The sequence below is a fragment of the Protopterus annectens genome, chromosome 2.part1, assembly GCF_019279795.1.
Source record: "Protopterus annectens isolate FY-2018-M chromosome 2.part1, PAN1.0, whole genome shotgun sequence".
In the NCBI taxonomy this organism is placed as follows: Eukaryota; Metazoa; Chordata; order Ceratodontiformes; family Protopteridae; genus Protopterus; species Protopterus annectens.
In genome coordinates, this window is record NC_056729.1 from 91,616,878 (window position 1) to 91,630,322 (window position 13,445).

The following is a 13,445-nucleotide window of genomic DNA, read 5'->3' on the forward strand; positions in this document are numbered from 1 at the left end:
AATTTACCAATGGAAAAAGGTCTGGTTACATAAAATGTTTAGGTTTTTTTTTTTTTTTAATAAGTTTACAAAACAAAAGACCTCAAACAAATGAGGGAGATGGCACAGAGAAAAATAAGAGGATAATTAGGTAAGTTCCGCAAAACTAAAGAAACATACCTGATTATTCTTTTATTTCCTCTGTCCCATCTCTCCCAAACATTACATGTCTCCCTGTTTCTTTTTAATGGATAAATAAAAATAAAATTAAAAAAAAAGCAATGGAGATATTCCTTTCTCCATTGCTTCCTTTACACAGCACTGATGTACTGCGTAAGTGTGGGAACGCATGCTCAGTACATCAGGAATGCCCTAAGATACCGGAGCAAATGTGGAAGGGCACTATGGAGGCATTATACAAAGATATTATTTAAGAAAAGTCAAGTATTTTTTTTCTTAAATAATGTCAACTCCATGGTGTGGTATATTGAAGATTTACCCACTGTTAGTTTTATATAATAACTCAGGTTTCGTAATTAAACCACACCAACCAGGGGTAAATCTTTAATATACCACACCGTCATTGTCGGTTATTGCAATATTATGTGTCTAATGTTCCCACTGTATTACAGCCACCACTACTCCTTATGCACCAGTGAGTTGAGATGTATGCAATCTCACACACACACACACACACACACACACACACACACACACACACTTACAGGTATTACCCCTCACACACACAATTACTCACCATATAGCTAACATGCCCTCCTCATCAGATCACACATTCATGTAGACAGACACACACACACACACACGCACACACGCACACAGACGCACACACACACACGCACATACACACACACACACACACACACACACACACAAACACACATACTCACCTGAGACCACAGAATGCAGCATTATTTACAGCTGTTTAGAAACTTTATTTGGCAAAACCACCATGCTATGCTGCAATACATATGTTTACATGAATATTTGGTTATTAATTTATTTATTTTTAGGAGTTAGTAACCAGATTTAGCAATACAATTTCATCAGAGAACATAACTTGGCAGCTTCTGATCCAGTGAAAATAACTCCCAGTGAGTCATCATGAGCCCAAGTGTAGACCATGCAACCCATGGTGAAGAGGCCCTGCTGATGTGGCATTTTGCAAATATAGACACATTAGCTGCAATGTGGAAAGATCTCATTAATGGCATATTTGCATGCCTATGAATTGAGGTTCACTACTGTAAAGTGTAGCTCAACATTACTCACAGTAGTTAACTGTGGTAGCCACATTGTATAAACAGAGGCACTCCTCCCATGACAATCAATCTCTCTTATACACCAGCAGATAGTTTAACACACACACATATATACCCCTTACCTGTCCCTGTTGTCAGATTTTTCCCCTGCCCATGGCTGACAGTCAATATGTGATGCCAGGAGTTTGAGTTTCACACTTCAAATCCTTCAGTAAATGCATGACAGCCCTTACTGTGTAAGACATGGACAGGTATTCCTAACGCTTCCCATCCATCCTCCTTATTCACCACTAAATGTTGTAGGCATTGCAAAATGGCCAAGATACTCAATATAAAAAAACAGTGGCTACATTAACTTATCAGTTACTGCAGTGGACTAATGCAGGGGTTTCTTAAGTCAAGGGGGCATGGTTCAAATCTCCTTTCCCTCTATGCTTTGTTTTTATTATGTTGTTTTTTACAACATCCCTGATGTCTAGTGGTTCTCTGCAGCTTTTACTTATGTGCTTTTAAGGCATGCTATACTGAGTATCCCTGTTGTGTATTACTCCCCCATGTGCCATTTTAATTGCCGTTAAGGCACGAGAGTATCATCCCTGATGGCTAGCATTCCTCCATGACCCAACCCCCATACTGTTAAATAATGTCATTAAAGCACAGAAATAAGTTTTATACCTGATGGCTAGTGGTTCTATCCAGGCAATGTTGTAGGCCCTGCTCAATAGCCTAGAGCTGTGTGGAAGCATGACAGCCACCCCTACCCAGCCACAGACACACACACACACACACACACACACACACACACACACACACACACACACACACACACACACACGGATTTACTAATCTTAGTCCTGCGTGGAAGCAGCTGCTTAGGAACAGGATGGCAGCGTGCCATGCATATTAATGAAGGTGCACTGCCCGAGCCCCCAGGCTTAAAAGGAGCATGTACAAGTGCAGGGGACATGTCTGAAAGCAGAGCCCACAGAATAAACATGCCCCTGCAATTTTGAACAGCAGAAAGTGGAAATAAATGAGCGATACCGCTCAAAGGTGTCCACATATCCCCACCAACATTCCCCCATGTGTACATCAGCAACAGGACATAAAAATCAAAAGAAGAAACCCCCGTATCTGTGTCTAAAGTACCGAGTACAGCTAACCGTAGGTGTGCAGGTGTACCCATTGCTTAACCACGGTGAAAGCAGCCTAAAAGGCTAAAGAGAATAACAAGGACAATATATGCAAATGACACATGTCAGCAATAATGTAGTGGGCTGAGCGTTCGGCTAAGAAGCATGCAGTCCCAGTTCGAGTCCTAGTGTAGCAAAGTCTATTTTACACAGAAAAGCATGGTATAAGCAATATTTGTAATGCAAAGCACAATAAATAACATACATTTTTATGAACAGGAGTACTGCAGGAAATGCACTTATGAAGAGTCAGCATCATAATGAATAAGACAGCTGTAAGCAGGCGTAAGCAGCAGTAAGCATATGTAAGCACTAGTAAGCATGCGCAAGTGTGTTTGTGCAGGGTTAAGCACTGCCAACACAGATTTAGCAAAGGAGAAGCAAGCTGGGTGTAAGACAGTGTGATTGGAAGTTAGCAGTGCTTACCTCTGCGCAAACCTGCTTACAACAGCTTTAAAGTGCCTTAAGCACACCGTATCCAATGGCTGCTGTCTTGCCCAGCAACAAAACAAACAGCTCCTACAAGGTCGGAACCCAGGACCATGCACACCATACACAAAATGATTTACCACTAAGCCATGCCATATATGCATAAATCGTATGTTGTCAGAAACATAGCCCCAGCCCAGTCATACAACAGTACAGAGAATGTATACCTACAGCTAGATGAACGTGTGTGTGTGCAAATATATTACTATCTAAATGGATACAATATATTTATAGATGTCGTCACAGATATATACATATATATTATATATAAGAAATATCCAGATATATGTACATATATATATACAAATATATGAACAGATATACATGCAAATGCCAATAACTACACATATATATGTCATCTATATGTCCACATATACACAGCAAGTTACATATATGTACGCAGATATATGTCTCCATAGGTATATATGGACATAGTTAGATATATGGAAGCAAATATATATATCCACAGAGGTATATATGGCCAGACATCTGTAGATAGCAATGATAGATTAACAGACACATATATGTCCACATGCACCGTGAATGGACTTGAGAGCTCCTAAACAATATACGTCATGTACGAATTGCCATACCCCCCCTGCCCAGCCAAACACATCCTCCCTGCAATACACTACCAAGCTCACTGTATTGTACGTGTGTCATTGAAATAGGGATTTAAATTAGCCCTCTGTTATTTTTCACATGTTGACACTAGGTGGGCCGAGCAGTACAGGTCCATGCAACCAAGGCCATCCCCGACCCATACATTCATTACCCACTGTTCTGCTCCCCCCCACCCACTGCATGCACGCAGCCATCATTCCTACCCTGGTTACATAGCTACCACACCACCACACACTGCCCTCCCTCCACACACCCCCCCCGCGAGACCCATCCCGTATGTTGTCCCGACCCAAGTATCCTAGGTCTGGCACACGCTGCAGTCCATGCACATAGCCATGGGTAACTTTGTAACTCTGGGTGTAGGCGAAAGTTGAATACCCAATGACTGGGTTGTCCCGCATGGGACGAATGTTACCGTGGTACTAACAACAGATTTCATGTGTGACTTAGATTACACTAACGGATTTAGTTGTAGGTATCGCAAAGCATACGTGGCACACAAGGTCGGCCGTAATGCACAAGAAACGCAATATCCAGCAATACCAGTCTACATTACAGTATATGTAGCTAAATATGTAGAGGTATGTGCGTGTGTGTGTGTGTGTGTGTGTGTGTGTGTATATATACCCATAACTAAATATATATATATATATATATATATATATATATATATATATATATATACCTCTCCCTCTCTGTAGTACAACTGTATACATACATAGACAGACATATATATAAACTCCCACATATAGATATATACATATGCAAACACCCATACATCCACACGTCATCAGATATATATATATATATATATATATATATATATACAGCAATATATATCTATATGTGTGTGTGTGTGTGTGTGTGTGTGTGTGTGTGTGTGTGTGTGTGTGTGTATGTGTGTGTGTGTGTCTATATATCTATGTGTAGATATATATATATATATATATATATATATATATATATATATATATATATATATATATATATATATATATACAGATATATAGCTATGATATGATACAGCACTTAGGAATAACATATGTTCACAGGCTGTGCCAATGGGGTGAGGGGCCCAATCAACAAACGTGTAACACGTAGCATCCCCCCCCTTCCAGCCAGACAGGGGAAACGTACAAACGCACAAACAATGTAAACAATCCACTGCTCCCACAACCACAGGCAGGCTGTGTGTGTACACAGACTTCAAGGTTGGGCAAGCCTGATGACTCATGGGTCGAAACAACATATGACATGGGTCCCGAGAAGTGGAGATTGGGCAGTGTGTGGTGGTGTGGTTAGACCTGACCTGCACACACAGTAAGGATGAGTGCTGTAGAGGAGGGACGGGTGGGGGAACTATGGGTATGCAATTATGGGCCTGGGCGTGCAGGTGTTGGCTGGCACGGTTCTATTTGGACCACCCCGGGGATGTAAGCAATAGTGTGAATTGGCAGAGCCTCCACCTAACGAGCAGCCATTCCTGGTATGAGTCTCACTACAGCACAGTCTATTTTACATGGCAAAGTACAGTATAACCATATGTGTTGTTGCAAAACCCACTACATAACACCAAAGAACACATGGTCGCAACACCCCATTGTAGGCATGTAAGCCAATCTAATTTGCATCACAAGTTATTATTGTAGCTCTCACCCCCACCCAGGGGTGTGAGTGTCCAATGCAAACTCTAAATGCAGTGTATATGCACAGCTATTGCTGTAGAAGTCATGGCCAGCTGTGGACCTTCCCTGCAGCCTTCCTGCACATCCCTGGATAATTCCCCCTTTGTGCCCTATGAACACCACTTAACTATCAACCCCTGTTCCAGTTCTATTAATGTTTAAAGTTACACATAAGCGACACCCTCTTCCCCAACTATATTGCCAGAATCTGGAACCCCCAACCCACATGTATTACCTCAGCTCTCCCACAGGGCACATGTACATAACACATGAAGGAACACCACAAGCACACTAGAACAATGACATCTACCACAGTCTGTATACAGGCTAAAGAACATATTAACAATACACACACTGTCGACATTCACCATAAGTACACAAACCTCAGTATTGTACAAACATCCACAGAATTTCCAGGTTATGTCATGAAATATAACCCCTACTGTACATAACATGTGTAGCAGTCTGATATATCACTGGCTTATCAGATATGATGACACTAATTATGGTGTACAGCACATATGCACCACTTCCTGCACAACATATCTAAAAGGTTGACAGAGGTGTTGCTGGGAGCACATACACAGGGCCAGTATTGACGTGTTGCTGTAATAACCTCATATATGTACTGCTGTAACGGGGTTTGTTGCAACATATGTCCTATGAGGGATATGAAGTCAGTAACTGTCAAGGCCTTCATCATCTACAGACTGCAATCCTCGCACTACCTTCTGCAGTCCACAGAGAGATGCTCCGTGTGTAACATATGAGCCCAAAGGCACAACACTGCCCAGTCTGCAGATGACCCTGCAGATGGGGATTCCTCATAAACATGGAACTGACATGGCAGGTATTGAGACATGTATGACAGCCATATCCAGACAAACACTGTGAAACCAACATTACTCCAAATGCAGTATAGCAGCACTTACAGTCTGTAGTCAGGTCCGGCACTTCCCCCTCCTGTTTGTTGCCCTCTTTCCATGGTGTATGGTGTCAGAGGTAAATCTCCAATCCATCTGAGATGCTGTTTGCCAAACAACATATCTAGTTCCTGCTCACAGTGAATGAAAAGGGCCAACACCACCATGATGTTCCTAGATATTGGAGTGTGTTTCCATGCAATTGGCTATGGGAATGCTACCACAGCTGTTCCACATGCAATCAGCTAGGGCAGGGCTACAATTCATGCAGAGGCCATCAGCTGATCATGAGCATCACTTAAAATACACATGCTGCTGCTTAAGCAAAGCAGGTGTGGGTCTCCACATCCACCAGAGAGGGAGTGGGAGAGACAGACAGAGGCAAATACATGTCAGGAAGGGGTGTGAGAGTAAAACTGAAGCATGTTTGTGTCACACACCTACCAGCACAGGTTATCAAACCCCCAACAACTATGTAGTGCTATCAGTTTGATGCAGTTATTGGATGTGCCACATGAGTTACATGTTGTGGAGCACTCAGAACATATATGTGATGGTGAGTGACACCTGCAACAGGGATACGGTAGCTATACGGTAGGTGACATACACGTGCCTGTCCGCATGAACAGGTGCCAGCGTCAACACAGCCGCACTCTCACAGGGACACACACACATTTACCCACTTGGCAGTGCCAGGAGTACAACTCATCAGTAGTGGGACTGCCACGACACATCACTGTGCAGGTATCACATGCAACACACGGGTCATATGGAGGTTGTATGGGCAAAGATTATGAGGAGGTGTCAGACATCAGACAGCATGCTTCAGTATGCCCATGGGGGTTGTAGTGAGTGTGGATGTGGACATAAGCACCATACAACACACACACAAACACAAAGAGTGCCAGTACTGATATGCATGGGTACATGTCTGCATGGGTGTGTGGTGTTCGACTGTGCCAGCAGGCTATACAAGGGTAGGCGATGGGTATACCTTGGCATCAGGCCACATGACAATGGTCTACATTGTGGCTCAGGGCTGTAGTTTCTGCATTTGCCCACACATGTGGGTATTGTATCCCCCATCCAGTCACCTGGGTGACTATTGCGTGGGCAATGCTGTGCATTGCTTGCCATGTATGTGTTCCTTAGTTCATGACATGGACGCTGTCTAGGATGTGCACACCTCCCACATGCATGTACAGTGACATGTGGAACTGTTCCTGGGGTGTCTGGCCCATGTTGTGAACATAGATTATCATCAGATGTGCCAGTCTTGCCCACCTGTGGCAGGGACTGGTAACGGGCAGCAGGTTTACCCTGCACCTACACTGATAGCATGCTAACAGCATTCCCTGGTGTCAGTGGCATCTGTCCATACAGGGCATGTTGTCAGGCATAGTATGTCTGTTGTGGGTCACATGTGAAGGCACCATAGGTGGTGCAGGTGTCCATTGGGGAGGTGCACTGTTTGCATGTACATGTATATTGGACAGATGGGGAGGGTAACATGCCCTCTGTAGCCCACTGATATTATTCCATAGTTACTATCAGTGGCCATTATGCAGTGTACTACCCACATATTGGCTGTTGCCTAGGCATGCATGTGTGTGTGTGTGTGTGTGTGTGTGTGTGTGTGTGTGTGTGTGTGTGACATAGGTGAGAGTGTGATCTGGTTAATACTGGGGTTGCTAACTGTGATTGCTTGGCCTTGATGTCACATGTATGGGTAGGGATACGCACCCCAGCCTCTCGTTTATTTCACAGCTGTTATCCCTGTACAGTGGGCATTTTGGTATGTACTAGGGCCACCATATAAGAATTTTGCAAAACCCACCACACATTGGGCCCAGATGTCACAAACGCACATCCACCTCCACCCAGGATACGAGTTACAAACACACACAAACACACACACCTGTCATGTCTGGGAGTAGAACTCCTACATATCTAGTTTATTACACTACAACACTGCACAGTTATACTACATGCCACAGACGTTACTGGAGTACTCCTTTCCAAAGGTGCATTTCACACTGAATGACAGCAGGATTGTTAAAGTAGGTAATTTGAAATGTACTGTGAATAACTAGCCTAAAATGCATTGCTCCCTACACAGACAGTGAGACACACACAAAACAAACACAACCAACATGTGTGGGTATAGAACCCCTGACAGAGGTATATATCACAATACAGCATGAGGCTGTTATAGGACACACCACGGGGATTACTGGAGTACTCCTTCTACAAAGGTGCATTTCACAATGAATGACATCAGCAGGATTACCAAAGTAGGGCATTTGAAATGTACTGAGAATGACTAGCCTATGATGCATTGCTCTGTACACAGACATTGAAACACACACAAAACATCCAGAACTGCTATGGGTGGAGATGGAACCCTACCACAGTTCTAAATCACACTCCAACAGTACGCAGTTACTGGACGTGCTACAGAGATTACTGGGCTATAACCTTCCCAGAGGTGTAGTTCTAGGTGGGTGACATCAGCAGCCTTGCCAATGTTGAGTATATGACTTGTAAGGTGTGTCAGTACCCTAAAAAGCATTGCTCTCTACACAATCAGAGGCAGACAGACACACACACAGTTGCCAAGTCCAGGGTTAGAACACATATCTAACTACTTTATCACACTACAGCAGTATGCAGTTACAAGACGCACTACAGAGATTACTAGGCAACAACCTTCCCAGAGGTGTATTTCTAGGTGGGTGATATCAGCAGCCTTGCCAAAGTTGAGTATATGAATTGTAAGGAGTTTGAGTACCCTAAAAAGCATTGCTCACTACACAATCAGAGACAGGCAGAAACACACACAAACGCACACACACAGTTGCCAAGTCCGGGGTTAGAACACCTACCTAACTAAATTATCACACTACAGCAGTACGCAGTTACAGAACATGCTACGAAGATTACTGGGCAACAACCTCTGCAGAGGTATAGTTCTAGGTGGGTGACATCAGCAGCCTTGCCAAAGATGAGTATATGACTTGTGAGGAGTGTGAGTACCCTAAAAAGCATTGTTCTCTACACAGTCAGAGGCAGACAGGCACACACACAAATGCGCACACACCCAGTTGCCAAGTCTGGGGTTAGAACTCCTACCTAACTAGTTTAGCACACTACAACAGTACACAGTTATGGGACGTGCCATGGAGATTACGGGGTTATAATTCTCCCAAAGGTGTATTTCACATGGGATTACCTCAGCAGTCTTGTCATAGTAGGGCTATGGGGAGGGCGGTGAGAGCATGGGCCATAACCCATTCATGTATGGGTTGACACGCCACATGCGGGCACACATGGGGTCATATGTCACAAGTACGTGTATACAGCTGCTAGATGACTACTTCCTTGTACAGTCATGTTGTACAGCTGGCACGTGCACCACATAGTATGTAATGCTGACAGATACTGGTGGCTAGTATCTGCAGTGAGTAACATCTACACCTCATGTGTTTGGGGCCCTTTGCTTTGTGCTGGGTGGGAAAGGCCTGGATGGCTCCTTGTCACAGTGACCCTCTTCCACACATCTATGTACACTACCTTTGGCTTATTATAGTGTGTTGTCCTGACATATATGCCTGTATTCCTATCCACTGTGTGTGCAAGGCATGAGTGGTGCATACTGAGAACTGTCTGCACTAACTGCAACTGCCAGATATGTCTGGTCCACTGGTGTTTGCAGTCATGGCCTTCATGTATTTCAGTGATTGAGCATGCCCATATGACCTTTCAGTATGTTGTAGACTGACATTGCCTTCATTTCCCTGTGTGTGAGCATGTCCAGTAATGTCATCTGTATTGAATCTGTGGATCGTATCCAGGTAGTTTGTGCTGCAGTGCTGACCTTTGTGTTGTACATTAACAGGTAGCATGCTGTCTCTGCAGGGCATCCATTGATCATTTGGCTTTGACTGTTACTACATTTCTGCATAGCAGGGGGGGCACACCTGACTATGTCTACATTTCTACACAGGAGTGGGGGGGCACACCTGACTGTTATTACGTTACTATGTAGGATGGGGGGCACACCTGACTATTTATACATTTCTACATAGGGTTGGGGGGCCACACCTGACAGTTATTACATTACTGTGTAGGATGGGGGGGGCACACCTGACTATTTCTACATTTCTACACCTGGTTGGGGGGCACACCTGACTGTTATTATATTACTATATAGGATGTGGGGGGCACACGGGAAACATGTACACATTCGCTATGACCGTACTGGTATGTCTGGTACTCCATTTCATTCTCTATACTGCTAACTATCATGCTGACTAGAGGCATACCAGTGTACTACAGATCATGGCATTGGTTGCCCTACATATTATTGTCTGTCTTCCTACCCTTCAGAACTAACATCCCACTGTCTGCCATGCTGTGGTCTGTCTGTGTAGGCTGGGGGGGTTAACCATAGCCTTCATTCTGGGACCATGCCACAGGCTCTGTTTGGGTTTGTCTACACCTGTCCTGCTGGCTGAGACTGTTTTTGGGTATGTGAACCGTCCTGACTGGCATGTGTGGGTCATATGGACACACATGTCGCACAGCACATTTCTTGCAGTGGGTTTTGTCACCCTGTGTATTAGTGGCTACTATGGTGATTCCAGTATGTGTTGCAGATGTCATGGTGCCACTATGGGTGACTACTGTCTGCTGCTATAACATTCAGCCACCCAATTCCCTTGTATGCTCACATCCATACCATAGCTAGAGGTAACAACACATTCTACTCTGTTTGGCATTTGGTAGGTTGATTGACTTACATTGAGGGTGTGCCAGACTTGCAGATGGTGCTGGGGGCTGCCTATGTCAGATGCACATAGTACACTCCCTATACATGGTTGAGCACAGGTAGTGTCATATTTGGCATCCCTTTTACTGTATGTATGTGTCAGAGAGAGAGGTGTCATTCCCTGGTCCCTACTGTGTCAGTGCATGTGCTGTGTTGCCTCTTTGCCAAGCCCAGGGCATACTGGGCACGCCTCCTTCTGCCTACTGGGGAAGGCTCAGGCTGTTCCTCTTCTGCAGGCTTTGGCATTGGTGGGGGGGCTGTGTGGGCCTGCCCCATGCTAGTTCTACTGCAGCTATTTCCACAGGATCATATTGTGTATAATAGCACATACCATAACAATTTGGGTACATGTAGCTAGTGAATACTGCAAGGCTCCATCGGATGTGTCCAGACACCAGAACCGTGACCTGAGCATCCCAAACACATGCTCTATTATATGTCTGGCCTGTGCATGTGCCTCATTATGGCATTGCTGTTCAGGTGTATGTGCATTTCTGATGGGTGTCATCAGCCATGGCTCCAGTGGGTACCCGGCATCCCTCACTAGGTGACCATAGGGGATGTCCACACTGGCAAATCTCTGGTACAGCTGCATCAGGTGAAATATGTGGGAATTGTCATAGCTTCTAGGGCAGCCAGCACACACATTCATTAAAGTGCCCTGGGCATCACAAACAACCTGGCAGTTGATGGAGGGGATGCCCCTGTGGTTGATGTAGGCCCTACCCTGCTCACTGGGTGGTACTTTGATGCTTATGTCCGTGAAGTCTATAGCACCCACTTCCCCGGGGTATTCTGCTATTTGGTGGAAGAGACGCATATTGCTGGTCAGCACCTCATGGGTGTTGAGGAAATATACATGCTCACTGGCGTGTGCTGACATGGCATCCAGGAACTGGTGGAGTACTCTGGATGCTGATGCCTGTGAGATCCCCATGATATCCCCAGTTGTGCTTTGGGAGGTACCTGTGGCTAGTATACCTAGGCCTACACATACCTCGGTGTCCACTGGGATGGGTTTCCCTCAGTTAGTTTGGTGTGTCAGGTGTGGCCAGCACAGCTCAACAATTTGCTGTAGGAGGTCTCTGTCCACCCTATAGTGCTCCACTATCTCCAGCTCATGTAGCCTCTGGTAGGTTACCCTGAGTCTGTACTCTATTCTCCGTCTCCTCAATGTGGGTTGTTCAGCAGCATTCACATCCTCACCACCTTCAGCCTCTTGCACATGTTGTTCTATGTTGCCTGCTGCAACTCTTCTCATTTTGTAGGTTTATTTGTTAAACTTTCCTCGCTTGTATACACCGGTGGTGTAGAGTGTGGGAAAAACCAGAGGGGAGTTTATAGTAGTGATCTGCGCTGGGCTGGTCTGCTGCCTGTGTAATTGGCTGATTCTGATACATTTCACCTGCCAGCTAAGCTAGTTCTCCTTGTATACCTTCCTACTGCTGTTTTCCCTTCCCATTGCCTTCCTGTTTAAGCTCATGTGTGCGCCGTGCAAACAGAGTGCTCATATGTGCACACTGCTGCTATTTCTTGGTTTAACTTCTTTTTTCTTCCTGTAAAACCCAGTGCACAGCGTGCACACCCACTTACACTTTGTTAAGAGTGTTAGGCAGGTTTAGACACCCACCCTAGTTTAGCTGTCCTATGCTAGGCACAAACTCAAGCCACAGGGCTCCAGACTGCTTACAGTATGCCTGACACACCCACTCATGATGTCACCTACCTCCTAGTCTTGCACTCAGCTATTCATACTCTTACACTGTTGGGACCTGCCTCACATGCTGGGGAAAACTGGGATTCACTATCCTTCCCCTCATTTGCATAGGATTGTCTGCTAATGCATAGTTACATGTCTCACACTGAGCCTCCCCCCTTAGCAGCCACTATTCACTGGCCAGGTTGTCTTCTGCCTGCCATTGACTTGCATGGCAGAAGACTGATTTTAGTTAGAATGCTTATTTTAGGTTTATTTTATTATCCCCCCCCCCCCCGATCCCATTTGCGCACCACTGCCCTATGCTTAAACAGCCGAGGTCGGCTTAAAATAAAATAAAGGTTGATTTTTTTTTTTTTTTGTATTGTTTGCAATGCCAATGGCCTTCTACTTGGCAATTGGCATGCTTCCTCAATGATATGCAGCCTTTATTTGGAGCTGTCATAGCTCCATTTTGGATTTTGCAATATCATGCTCTGTTACTAACGGAGTACATTTATGCATATTATGCTAATCCTGCATGCCCTGATTCCTGCCTCTTGGATGGTAGAGTTACCTCATTTGCATGGTTTTCACCTGCAAATGGGGTAATTTGCATACGGGGGCTGGGAACGTGCAGCACTAGTGCTAGAGCGATCACGCACGTCAAACGAGTATGTATGTGGATCGCTCGGCCACCATATTGGCAAAGTTTCCTCTTACACTAATCATGCATGCCATGCAA